The sequence below is a fragment of the Chanodichthys erythropterus genome, chromosome 6 (genome assembly GCF_024489055.1).
Source record: "Chanodichthys erythropterus isolate Z2021 chromosome 6, ASM2448905v1, whole genome shotgun sequence".
Lineage (NCBI taxonomy): Eukaryota > Metazoa > Chordata > Actinopteri > Cypriniformes > Xenocyprididae > Chanodichthys > Chanodichthys erythropterus.
Window position 1 is genome coordinate 28,795,804 of NC_090226.1, and position 13,012 is coordinate 28,808,815.

Here is a 13,012-nt window from a genome sequence, read left to right on the forward strand (position 1 = left end):
TCACCCCCATGTCATCCAAGATGTTCATGTCTTTCTTTATTCAATCCAAAAGGAATGAAGGTTTTTGAGGAAAACCAGGATTTCCAGTGGGGTACAAAGAGTTGAAGTTCTAAATTAAAGTTTCAGTGCAGCTTCAAAGAGCTTTAAACGATACCAGAAGAGGAATAAATCTCTTATCCATCTTTTGGTCATTTAAAAAAAAAAAAAAAAGGATTGTCTTGCATGACGCTGAAAGGTCACGTGTGACGTAGGCGGAAGAATCGTTTGCTTTGTAGACACTGGATCAGTACATCTGCCTACGTCATGCATGACCTTTGTAACATGATTACGTCATGCGTGCTGATCGCAGAGCAGTGCAAGGCGAGCATTTGTGGTTAAAAATTCTATTATTATTATTTATTTTTTTAAACGAACGGTCGTTTCGCTAGACAAGACTCTTATTCCTCGTCTGGGATCATGTAGAGCTTTTTGAAGCTGCACTGAAACTGAAATTTGGACCTTCAACCCGTTGAACCCCAGTGAAGTCCACTATGTGGAGAAAAGGGAATATTTTCCTCAAAAACCTTCATTTCTTTTCGACTGAAGAAAGAAAGACATGAACATCTTGGATGACAAGGGGGTGAGTAAATTATCAGGAAAATTTCATTCAGAAGTGAACTAATCCTTTAACTTATTTTAAAAATAAGTTTACAATTATTCTACCTAAATTGAGCTTTTATTTAAATGTTTTTACTGGGTTTAAGAGGTGGATTCCAAATGTCTATGAATGTTGATGGCCCTGTTACTGTGGGAAAATGTTTTCTTGACAGATTCACAATACCTTTTCAAATGGAATGATTAAAAAGTTTTTCCCTGAAATGTTCAGGCACAAACAGTACCGTTTCCTAACAAATGCTTCAATAGACAGTGAAGGCAGTTGTGATTTAATATTAAAGCCTGTAAGAGCCTTTCAAGACTCTTTTATGACTTTTCTATTTTTATATTGCTTATCTAACCATGAGATTAGATTTCTTTTTTCCCTTATGTGGTTCTTGCTGTGCGCTAAACGAATCTAATGCAATGCAGCCTGTAATCTATAATATAAATTAAACAATCCAGGCTTTATTTCTAAACATTTCAAACACAAGTTGAAATAGTCTACATAGTGATGCTCTAATTGGCCATGTGCTGAGCGCCCTCTGTTGTTCACTGACAGAGAGAAGCACATAATGATAGGTGGCCACCGGCCTGTTTGACTTTGAAATGAGGATGCATGTACACGAGATTCTGGCGAGCCAGCAGGGTGATCACACTAAGCAAATACTGCTCTGCTTTGAGGAATCGATCACCGTATTTGGATGGTAAACCACTTTGACCCGTGAGAGTGTTACGTTATCTCCTCAACACAAACATCATCTATCACTGCCAGGCACTTCTGTTTGCCTGGACTCTGTTCTATCATTATACAATGTCTGAATCTCACTGGCCATCTGAATGGGTCACTCGGGTCAAACCAGACAGACTAAACATGTTGTGAGTCATTATTTCCGGTGACGAGGCTGGTCTCCATTACCTGAAATCAAGACTTGGTGCTCAGTTTTCATGTTAAAGAGATCACTGATTTGGTCGTCTGACTTTGCTGTGCATGAGAATGTTTTCAGCCAGAACACTCTCATCATGAGCTCAGATTGTCTAATTTTGTCTCAGTTCTGAAGCAAGAGGACTTCAGTGTGAAACTTACATAACACTACTCAGAAAAGTCCAATTGCCTGTGTTATTTTTTTAAAGTCACCATGAAATCAAAACAGACCATTCTTGTTTTTTTTTTTGTTTTTTTATGGAATATTCAGGGATGCAAACAGGTAAGGGGGGAAAAAAGTGAGAACATTGCGTGGGGCAGGGGTATGCTCCGCACAGATTTTTTTAAAAAGATATTTGCTTTACATGCTCATTTAGTTATTTAAAGGATTAGTTCACTTTCAAATAAAATGTACTCACTCCCATGTCATTCAAGATGTACATGTCTTTCTTTCTTTCTTCAGTCGAAAATAAATTAAGGTTTTTGATGAAAACATTCCAGGATTATTCTCCTTACGTGTATAGTGGACTTCAATGGACTCCAAACGGTTGAAGGTCAAAATTACAGTTTCAGTGCAGCTTCAAAGGGTTTTAAAGATACCAGACGAGGAATAAGGGTCTTATCTAGAGAAATGATCAGTCATTTTCGAAAAAAAATGTAAATGCATATGCTTTGTATAAACAAATAATCACCTTCAAAAAGTGCTTCCGCCAAAACCACACTTTCGCTTACGCTGCACTTCCTACGCATTTCCTATTCTACTTATGGAAAAAATGGAACTGGTACTGCGTTCATTCCATAAGTAGAATAAGGAAGGCGTAGGACATACAGCGTAAGCTTTTAGAAGAATACGAAAGTGCGGTTTTGGCGGAAGCACTTGGAAGGCAATCATCTGTTTATATAAAGCAAATACATTTTTTTTTTCGAAATTGACTGATCTTTTCTCTAGATAAGACCCTTATTCCTTGTCTGGTATCATTTAAAGCCCTTTAAAGCTGCACTGAAACTGTAATTTTGACCTTCAACCATTTGGAGGCCATTGAAGTCCACTATAAGGAGAATAATCCTGGAATGTTTTCATCAAAAACCTTAATTTCTTTTCGACTGAAGAGAGAAGGACATGGACATTTTGGATGACATGGCGGTGAGTAAATTATCAGGAAAATGTTTTTGAAAGTGGATTAATCCTTTAAAAAAAAAAATCTGTGCGGAGCATGCCCCTGCCCCACGCAATGTTCTCCCCTTTTTTTTTTCCCCTTACCTGTTTGTATCCCTGAATATTCCATAAAAAATACAATAAGAAAACAAGAATGGTCCATTTTGATTTCATGGTGACTTTAAAAAAATAACACAGGCAATGGGACTTTTCTATGGAAGAGGATTAGGGCCAAGCAATAGTAAAAAAATAAAACCATCTCGAGATTAACGTTGTTAAATTTTGAGAAAAAAAGTTGAGATAAAATGTTGAGATTAAAGTTATTAAATTACGAGAAAAAAGTAATTAAATTACGAGAACAAATTTGTTAAATTATGAGAAAAATGTTAAATTTCGAGAAAAAAGTCGAGATAAAATGTTGAATAAAGTCATTAAATTATGAGAACAAATTCGTTAAATTACAAGAAAAATGTCGTTAAATTTCGAGAAAAAAGTTGAGATAAAATGTTGAGAATGAACTCGTTAAATTACGAGAAAAAAGTTGTTAAATTACGAGAACAAATTCATTAAATTATGAGAAAAATTTTAAATTTTGAGAAAAAGGTCAAGATAAAATGTTGAGAAAAAAGTCATTAAATTACGAGAACAAATTCGTTAAATTATGAGAAAAATGTCCTTAAATTTATAGGAAAAAGTTGAGATAAAATGTTGAGAATAAAGTCATTAAATCGTAATTTAACGACTTTTTTTGTAATTTAATGACTTTATTCTCAACATTTTATCTCAACTTTTTTCTCGAAATTTACCGAGTTTTTTCTCGTAATTTAATGAGTTTATTCTCAACATTTTATCTCAATTTTTTTCTTGAAATTTAACGAGTTTTTTCTCGTAATTTAATGAGTTTATTCTCAACATTTTATTTCAACTTTTTTCTCAAAATTTAACGAGTTTTTTCTCGAAATTTAACAACTTTAATCTCGAGATGGTTTTATTTTTTTATTATTGCTTGGCCCTAATCCTCTTCCATACTTTTCTGAGTAGTGTTACGAAAATTTTATTTGAAAGTGAACTAGTGATTTAAAGAGATTACCTTATATGTCCAAACTGTAATTTTTCATGAAGAAGAAAAAAAAATGAGAAGGGAGTAAAAGTTATATTTGAATGCTTTTGCATTCTCTCGCAAAAGTATTGAGTTCCCCCAAGAAACTTTGCATTCTCTCGCAAAAGCAATCAAATATAGTTTCAGTTCATTTTTATTTTCATCCCAGTCCGCAGGACACAGGCGCTCGAAGGGTCTCATTCATAAAGCATGCGTACACACAGATTTGTTCTTAGAGTGTGCATACGCTTAAATCCACGCCTTTGAACGCCTTAAAACGGTCTTTGACGTGGAAAAGTGCATAGAGCCATGTCAGGGTCTGAGCAGACGTACACACTTTTCCTTGTCAGATTACTGCAGGTTTTTGGAAATCTAAGATATTCTTGCAGCTCGTCATTCTAAATGAAAGGATTTGGATGATGACTTGTGATCTTTTATATGTAAATGCAACTTAAATATGTAAACATTAATTAGGTGTCGTTTACAACGCGGAGATGGTTTCAGTTCATGATCATTTGCGATTTAGAGATTTTTTACATCTGATAGAGAGGCGTACGCTCGTTTTCCATATGTATGTTCATTCTATGAATCACAGATACGCACATCTGAGAAATGATCGTAAGAACAAATTTAGGATGGTTTCTGCGCAACATTTCATAAATGAGGCCCCAGGACTGGAGTTGGAAAGCCTTGCTCTATGAGGACATGGTGATGGAAAAAAAATATGAATTGGAGGGAAAATTATATTTCAATGCTTTTGCTTTGCTCACAAAATATCTGCGCTCCCTTGAGAAACTGCAAAGAACGCAAAACTTTCAAAAATCAGATGTCCATTTTTTTGCTTTTAAAAGCCCTCCAACAAGAATCAGTATCTGGTAAAACTCTATGGAGCCACTAACAGGACATGCTGAAATATGTGATGGGAAGAAAAGTTAGGCCTATATTCCAGCACTTACATTTCCACAAGAAACTTTGTATTCAGTTATGCATTCTTTATAGTTCGTCAACGGAGCGCAACACGTTATGCAAGAAAGAAAGCAGATTTTTTTCTTAATTCTGATTATATTAGAACAATTAGGCTGTTCAAATTGCAAGTTATGTGGCTTGAATGATTTTTAGTTTAGTTAGACTGCAGTCACTTTTGCTAGCACGTCCTCATCGGCTGTCATTGTGGAAATTCAAAATGACTTAGCAATGGCAGTTCGCTATTCATTATGCAGTATCCAAATCTGAACACATTTGTCACACATAATGGTGTAAAAAATGGAAAAGTGTGGCATAATGTTGCTGTGCTGTTTTGCATTGAGAACATAGACAAATATTCAGGCAAAGATTTGCCCGTCTGCTAATATTTATCTGATTAAAAATGACTCATGTTTAGCATGTAAATCAAAGATTAAGTGAGTGCTCGACGTTCCAAACCGCTTTTGGAATTGTAACCAAACGAGCCAAATCTCATAAAACAAAGAACTAAGAAAAATAGTAAGATTTTTTTTTAAAATGTAGATTAAGTAACCTGACTTTAATATAGAAAAATATATTTAAGGTATATGATTCAATAGAGAACAGTTGACATAATATAAATCCAAAATGAATAAATATATGTCAAAATTGAACTGATTCCACCAGTTCCACCACGAGCATGTTAATGGAGAGGGTAATTATCATCATCGCTGTCGGTGATTCATCCAGGGAACATTTTCTGTGGTTGACCACATTTGTTTTGAAAGGGAACAGTGAGGAAAGCCACAATCAGTGCTGAGAGACGCTGCACACGTACTCATTACACTCACTGAGTATGACTATGTCCATGTATACAAACGTACGTTTCAACCATCTGTATGCATAAATATTTGGACAGAAGCGAAATGTGCCACTGAGGCTTCAGCCATCCGGAAGAACAAAAAATAAGGTGCTAAAAATTGAAATTCACTTTAACTTGAAATCCTGTGAAGTCATTTTTGTTGCTGCACAAAAGGAGGATGGGTCATTAACACAGTAAGATGAAATTAGAAATGTAACTTTAAAAAACAAAAAAAGAGCACGAGAGAAAAGTGTCCACATGATTCATCCACATTAAGAGACATGATTTTTGTGATGTATTGTATATTTATGAAGACTTCCTTTTTTAGAACTCGTTTATTGTCCTAAAGCTGTTAGCATGAGACACTTTGATTTCTTCTGAAAGGTTGAGGGGAAAGTGTTCCTCACGTTTCATCTGAAATGCTGAATTCACGGCCTCACGCATGCAAACTCTTTCTAGGCCAATCCCAGACCTCATAGCCCACCAAAGCTGACTTATCACACCCTCATTGTTAAAATAAACTGAACTGAAGCTGTCCAGGATGAGTGACGAGTTTAGGAACTGTGGAAAATTACAGAAACGCCCCAGTGGAGAAGCACAAAGATGATTTCACATATCAAACTAAGCACTGAGGATAATTCTTTGTTTACTTCTTCTGTTACTGTACGTATTCAGTCACTGCATTCTTTATCCTGATTTTTTTTTTTTTTTTTTTTACAATAGATAACAAAATACCAAACCAAGTTTGATCAATTCAATGACTTGGGGTTCATGTGTTTTTAGTAAATGTTTGAAGTCAGTTTCACTCAAGTTCAATACAAGCAAAATCGCCAGTATTTGATGCATAACATTTACCAAAAAATACATTTTCTTTTCATCCCTCTATTTGGGAAAAAAAAAAGTCTAGGTTATATTTGATGTGACAAACCCATTTTTTGGGGTAGTCCACGTTAGACATTCTGTTGACTATAAGTAACTTTGTCAGCTTATTCTACTAGCCCTAACCTAAGATTAATAAGAGTTAGTTGACATGTAGTTGCAGATTAATAAGAGTTAGTTGACATGTAGTTGCAAAAGTGCACCACTGAAATAAAGTGTAACCTGACATGTTCCATGTTCTGGTTGTCAAATGTCCAAATTTCAGTTTCAGTTGAACATTTCAGTTGCAGCTGCTTTGCTTTCATGACAGAACTGGACTGATCTTTTGTTTTAGTTCCTCGCTTAGTGCTTCAAATTTATTGTAATCAAGGAGTTAAACAACAGAGGATTTAAAATGACCAGATGTAACACGTCACCTTAAAGTCGGCATGAAATGGAAATTGTGGACGTCTTTTCTATTGTGACACATAGCAGAGTGAAACGGTTTCTCAAAAAAAAAAAAAAAAAAAAATCTGCAATTGACTGGATTGTAGAAAAAAGTTTTGTCATTTAATTACACTACTATATATACACACACACATGCATACATACATACAGTGCCCTCCACAATTATTGGCATCCTTAGTAATTATGAGCAAAGGCGGCTGTGAAAATAAATCTGCATTGTTTATCATTTTGATCTTTCATGCAAAAAATTCACAAAAATCTAACCTTTCATTGAAGGGAAACAGTTGAAAGTGGGGGGAAACTCACATTATGAAATAAATGTTTTTCTCCAATACATGTTGGCCACAATTATTGGCACTCCTAGAAATTCTTATGAGTAAAATATCTCTGAAGTATATTCCCATTCATATTTAAATTTTTTAGCACACCAGGGTGATCATGAGCATGAAATTGTCCAGCCATGACTTCCTGTTCCACAGGAATATAAACATGAGGAAACACAAAGGCCAAATTCCCGTAATCATTCATCACAATGAGTAAAACCAAAGAATATAGTTCTGATGTGCAGCAAAAGATTGTTGAGCTTCACAAAATAGAAAGTGGCTGTAAGAAAATACCTGAAACATTGAAAATCTCAATTTCCACCATCAGGGCAATAATTAAGAAGTTCCAATTAACTAAAGATGTTACAAATCTGCCTGGAAAAGGACGTGTCTAAATCGTCCTAATGTGTGGTGAGGAGGAAAGTTTGAGTGGCCAAAGACTCTCCAAGGATCACAGCTGGAGAATTGCAGAGATTAGTTGAGTCTTGAGTCTCAAAAAGCCTAAAAAATGGTCAAACAGCACCTACATCCCCACAAGATGTTCGGGAGGGTTTCAAGAAAAATCCTCTGCGCTCATCCATAAACAATCTCCAGTATATTCAGTTGTCAGACAAGACTGGAACTTCAAACGGGACCAGCTACTATGGTCAGATGAAACTAAAGAAAAGAGCTTTTTGGCAGCAAACCCACCAGATGGATTTGGTGCACACATGGATAAAAAGTACCCCATGCCCACGGTTAAATATACTGCTGGATCTTTAATGTTGTGGGCCTATTTTTCTGCTGGAGGTCCTGGACATCTTGTTCAGATTCATGGTATCATGGATTCTATCAAATACCAACAGATAAAATATCAAAACCTGACCGCTTCTGCTAGAAATCCAATAATGGGCTGTGGTTCCATCAGGACAATGATCCAAAACCAACAATGATCAAAACCAACACAAAAATGGGTCACTGAACACAAAATGAAGCTTCTGCCATGGCCATCTCAGTCCCCTGACCTGAACCCTAAAGAAAATGAGTGGAGTGAACTGAAGAGAAGAAGCACTAACATAGAAATACTACAGAAAAGATTTTTTCCATCCTTCGTGAGACTTATGGTTGTTCTAAATCTTACACAGGGCTACAGACTCAGTTCTTTCAACGAAAAAAGATGGAGGGGGAATCGTTGCGAGAATATTCTCATGACCTTATGTCTCTTATTGAATCAGTTAAGCGAAGAGATCCACAATGTTTTGCTAATCCTGATTCTATTCTTAGGGATCAGTTTATCGAACATGTTAGAGATAACATGCTGAGGCGAGAGCTAAAGCGGCGGGTACGTATGGACCCTTCCGTCCCCTCCTTAGATATTCGTGCCGAAGCTATCCAGTGGGTAGAGGAAGGAGAACGCATTGTTAGCCAAAGGCCCCGTGCTTATTCATATAACGTTCAGGGCATGGTCGGGGAGATTCAAACGAATGTAGCTGCAGTACAGTCTGTAGACGAGCTAAAAGAACTAAAGGAGTGCCTTCGTAAGCAATAAGTACAATTAGACACCATTATAAGACATCTTGAATCTCCCATGTTTCATAAGAGGTATGATGTTCGTTCACGTAGTAATAAGTTTCCTTATCAGCCAGATGGTAAACCTATATGCATTCGTTGCAATAAACCAGGCCATATTGCTAGGTTTTGTAATGTAGATCTGAAGTAATCTCAGGAAGTTTCTGGAAGGGATGGCCCACAAAGTTTAAGGCAGTCTACTGTTACAGCTAGATCTACAGTTAATCAATCAGAAAACTAGAACCCTCCGGTGCTGGTGCCCAGGCATCGGAAGGGGAGTTTTTGGGCTTGAAAGGCTAGTACTAAACTCATAGGAAATTGTCCTACAGTGGAAATGACAATTTTTTTTAACAGCTTCAGCCATCTTTGGGAACAGAGTTGCAGTCTTGTAACTGGTTAATGTTAAAGGCGGCTAATGGTCTCGCTATCCGATATTTGGGTTACTTGGAGGTAGATGTCCAAGTATTGGGTAGATTGCTTCCTAGTATGGGAATTTTGATAGTGAAGAATCCGGAGGGAGTGTGAGGTCAGGGGCAGCATGGCCGGATCCCCGGCTTGTTGGGAATGAATGTGATCAATCAGTGTTATCAAGAGCTATTTATACAGCACAGAGATTCTTTGTTTCAATCTCCAGGTGTTCAAGCTTCAGAAAAAGAATGGAAGAAGGCCCTGGCAGAATGCAGACAGCTTGATCGTGTCCTGGAGACAGGGTTGATTGGCCGTGTCCGTGTTCGTCCTGGACCTGCTGTTCTGGTCCCGCTGTTCTGGTCCCCGCTGGTACTCTAAAGTTTGTTCCTGCTATTTGTCATACTGGTTTAGGATCTACATTTACCTCAGGTTTGTTAGAGCCTTTGCCATTGGCGAATTGTAACTTGCCTTGTGATTTGATTATATCTTCTGCCTATCTGCCAGTTACCCAGGGGAGGTTGGAGGTACCTGTTGTAAATGTAGGAACTCAAGATCGGTGGATCCGGCCTAAGATAGTTCTTGGAGAAATTCATCTTGTTTTCTCGCAGCCAACAACACAGGTACAGTTTAATGCACAGATATCTACTGGAGAATAGGTAGCTATTGTTCAAGCTGTGGCAGTAGAGGAACTCCCTCCAGTGGACTTTTCACAGTTGGTCTGGCCTAATTTGTCTTCTCAGGAAGAATTGGAGGCTCGTGATCTGCTGGAGAGGTATAGTGATATCTTTAGTCGTGGGGAAAGTGATTTGGGTTGTACTACTTTAGTCGAGCATACAATACCTTTACTGGATGAGACCCCGGTGCGACAACGTTATCGTAGGTTACCTCCTTCTCAGTATGATCAGGTAAAAATGCATATTCAAGAGCTGGTAGATCAAGGGGTAGTAAAGCAAAGTTGTAGTCCATATGCCTCTCCAATTGTTGTTGTGCAAAAGAAGGATGGTTCGATTAGGCTGTGTGTAGACTATCGACAGCTGAATTTGAGAACTCGTAAGGATGCGTTTCCTCTCTCACGGATTGAGGAATCCTTGGACGCTTTGGCAGGGGCTAGGTTATTTAGCACTTTAGATCTAGCTAGTGGATACAACCAGGTTCCCGTAGCCAGCCAAGATCAGGAAAAGACAGCATTTTGCACTCCCTTTGGGCTTTTTGAGTTTACCAGGATGCCCTTTGGGTTATGCAATGCGCCAAGTACCTTTCAGCGCCTCATGGAAAGGATATTTGGCGACCAGCGATTACATGCTTTGCTTTTATATCTTGATGATATTGTTGTCTTTTCAGCTTCCTTCCAGCAGCACTTGAAGAGGTTAGAAATGGTGTTGCGGCGTCTCCAGCAATACAACTTGAAGTTAAAGCTACAAAAGTGCAATCTGTTTCAGACTGAGGTGAAATATCTGGGGCACATTATTTCGGCAGAGGGGGTAGCTACTGACCCAGAAAAGGTTAGTGTCGTGGCCCAGTGGCGTAGGCCTAGTAATGTGACAGAATTGCGTTCTTTTTTAGGTTTTGCTTCATATTATCGCCGATTCGTAGAAGGGTTTGCTTCAGTTGCTGCACCCTTGCATAAGCTGGTGGGAGCTTTGCAAGGTGGTAAGACGATTCGTAAAAATTTAAGCTCCTTCGAGCAACATTAGACTGATAATTGTGAGAGAGCTTTCGTGACCCTTAAAGAGAAGTTAGTGCATACCCCAGTGTTAGGATATGCAGACTTTGCGAAACCTTTCATTTTGGAAATTGACGCAAGTCACCGTGGTCTTGGAGCAGTTTTGTCTCAAGGCCAGGGGGGACAGATTAGGCCTATTGCATTTGCAAGTAGAGGTTTGCGCCCCCCTGAAACTAATATGTCAAACTATAGCTCGATGAAATTGGAGCTGTTGGCTTTAAAATGGTCAGTAACTGAGAAGTTCAGGGAATATTTAATGGGCAACAAGTTTGTTGTATATACTGATAATAACCCTTTGAGTTATTTGCAGACTGCGAAATTGGCAGCTGTAGAACAGCGCTGGGCTTCTCAGCTGGCTCTTTTTGATTTTGAACTTCGTTACCGACCAAGGGCAGCTAACCGTAATGCAGATGCATTGTCGCGTCTTCCCTCACCTGTTAGTAGTAGTCAGATGAGTGATGCGGGGACTGTTGTTCCAGCTGAGGTGATGGTGCACCAGCAAGCTTTGAAGCCGAATCCTTATGTTGTTGGTGCCTCAGCTGTAAATGCTGTACCGATACGAGAGAAAGGCGATCTCTCTGCCTTGCAGGCCTCCGATCCAGTGATTGGAATTTTTTTGAGACATTGGAGAAGGGGAACGCCACCCTCGAAGGGAGAAGTAGCCCAGGGCCCTGAAGGCCTTAGGGAGTTAGTTAGGCAGTGGCCTCGGATTAGGGAGGATAAAGGAGTGTTATATCGAAAAGTACAGATTCCACCTGTAGGAGAAACTGTCTTGCAGCTACTACTTCCTATTGCCTTACGGGCTGAGGTTCGTAACAATGTGCATAATAATCATGGCCATCAGGGCGTCGAACGGACCATGACCTTGTTGAGGGAAAGGTGTTACTGGCTAGGAATGTGGAAGGGTGTGAAACAGTGGTGCAGCGAATGTGAGCGGTGCGTACTGGCTAAGGCCACACAGCCTAAATTTCGCACCTATATGGGAAGTCTTGCTGCATCAAGACCTCTAGAAATCATTGCCATTTATTTCACTCTCATGGAATGAGCTAGTAATGGCCAGGACAATGTTTTGGTGGTACGGATGTGTTCTCGAAATTTACGCAAGCCTTTGCCACTTCAGATCAGAGAGCAAGGACTGCGGCTAAAATATTGGTGGACAAGTGGTTTTGTGTGTATGGTGTACCCAAACGTATACATTCTGACCAGGGCCATAGCTTTGAGAGTGAATTGCTTAAACATCTTTGTGACATTTATGGAATTCAGAAGAGTTGTACCACCCCCTACCATCCTGAAGGGAATGGGCAGATTTAATCGAACGTTGCACGATTTGCTGAGGACTCTCCCCCCAGATAAGAAGGGGAAGTGGCCGCACTTCCTTCCGCAACTCTTATTTGCGTATAACACCACTGTCCATCAGTCAACACAGCATTCCCCTTATGAACTAATGTTTGGTCAGAAGCCACAGTTGCCGATCGATTTTCTCTTGGGTGTGGCTGGGGAAGAGTTGGTTGGAGGAGAGATAAGTGACTGAATTGTACAACATAAAGAGCATTTATCTTTGGTTTATGATAGTGCGCGTAGGTATTTGGAGGAGAGGGTTCCATACCAGGGGATGATACCATTGAATGATGTATCCATACTTGCTCCGGGCACATTAGTTTATTGTAGGAGTCATCCTTTGGGGCGAAATAAGATCCAAGACGCATGGGCTCCTAGTGTGTTTGAAGTGGTGGAATGCAAGGATGGCCTTGGTAATGTTTATGAAGTGCGACATCAAGATGGTGTGGGTCCCTCTAAGTGCCTTCATAGATCTGAGTTAAAGCCGGCTCCTACCTCACATGTCAGTAGGGCCCCAGCGGTTGAGGGAGGGGTGGAGAATAGTGAAAGAGTAGAGGAGGAGATTGAGGTGGAAGAAGATGACGGATTGATGGTGGAAGTCACCGTTTCCCATCCAAGTGCTTTGGGTCAGACAAGTACTGGACCAATGGAAAGGGGAATACAGTTAGATCTCTCTCCTGGCTTGGGGGGTCAGGTAGATTATGTTGGGGAGAGGGGGGAGCAGAATTT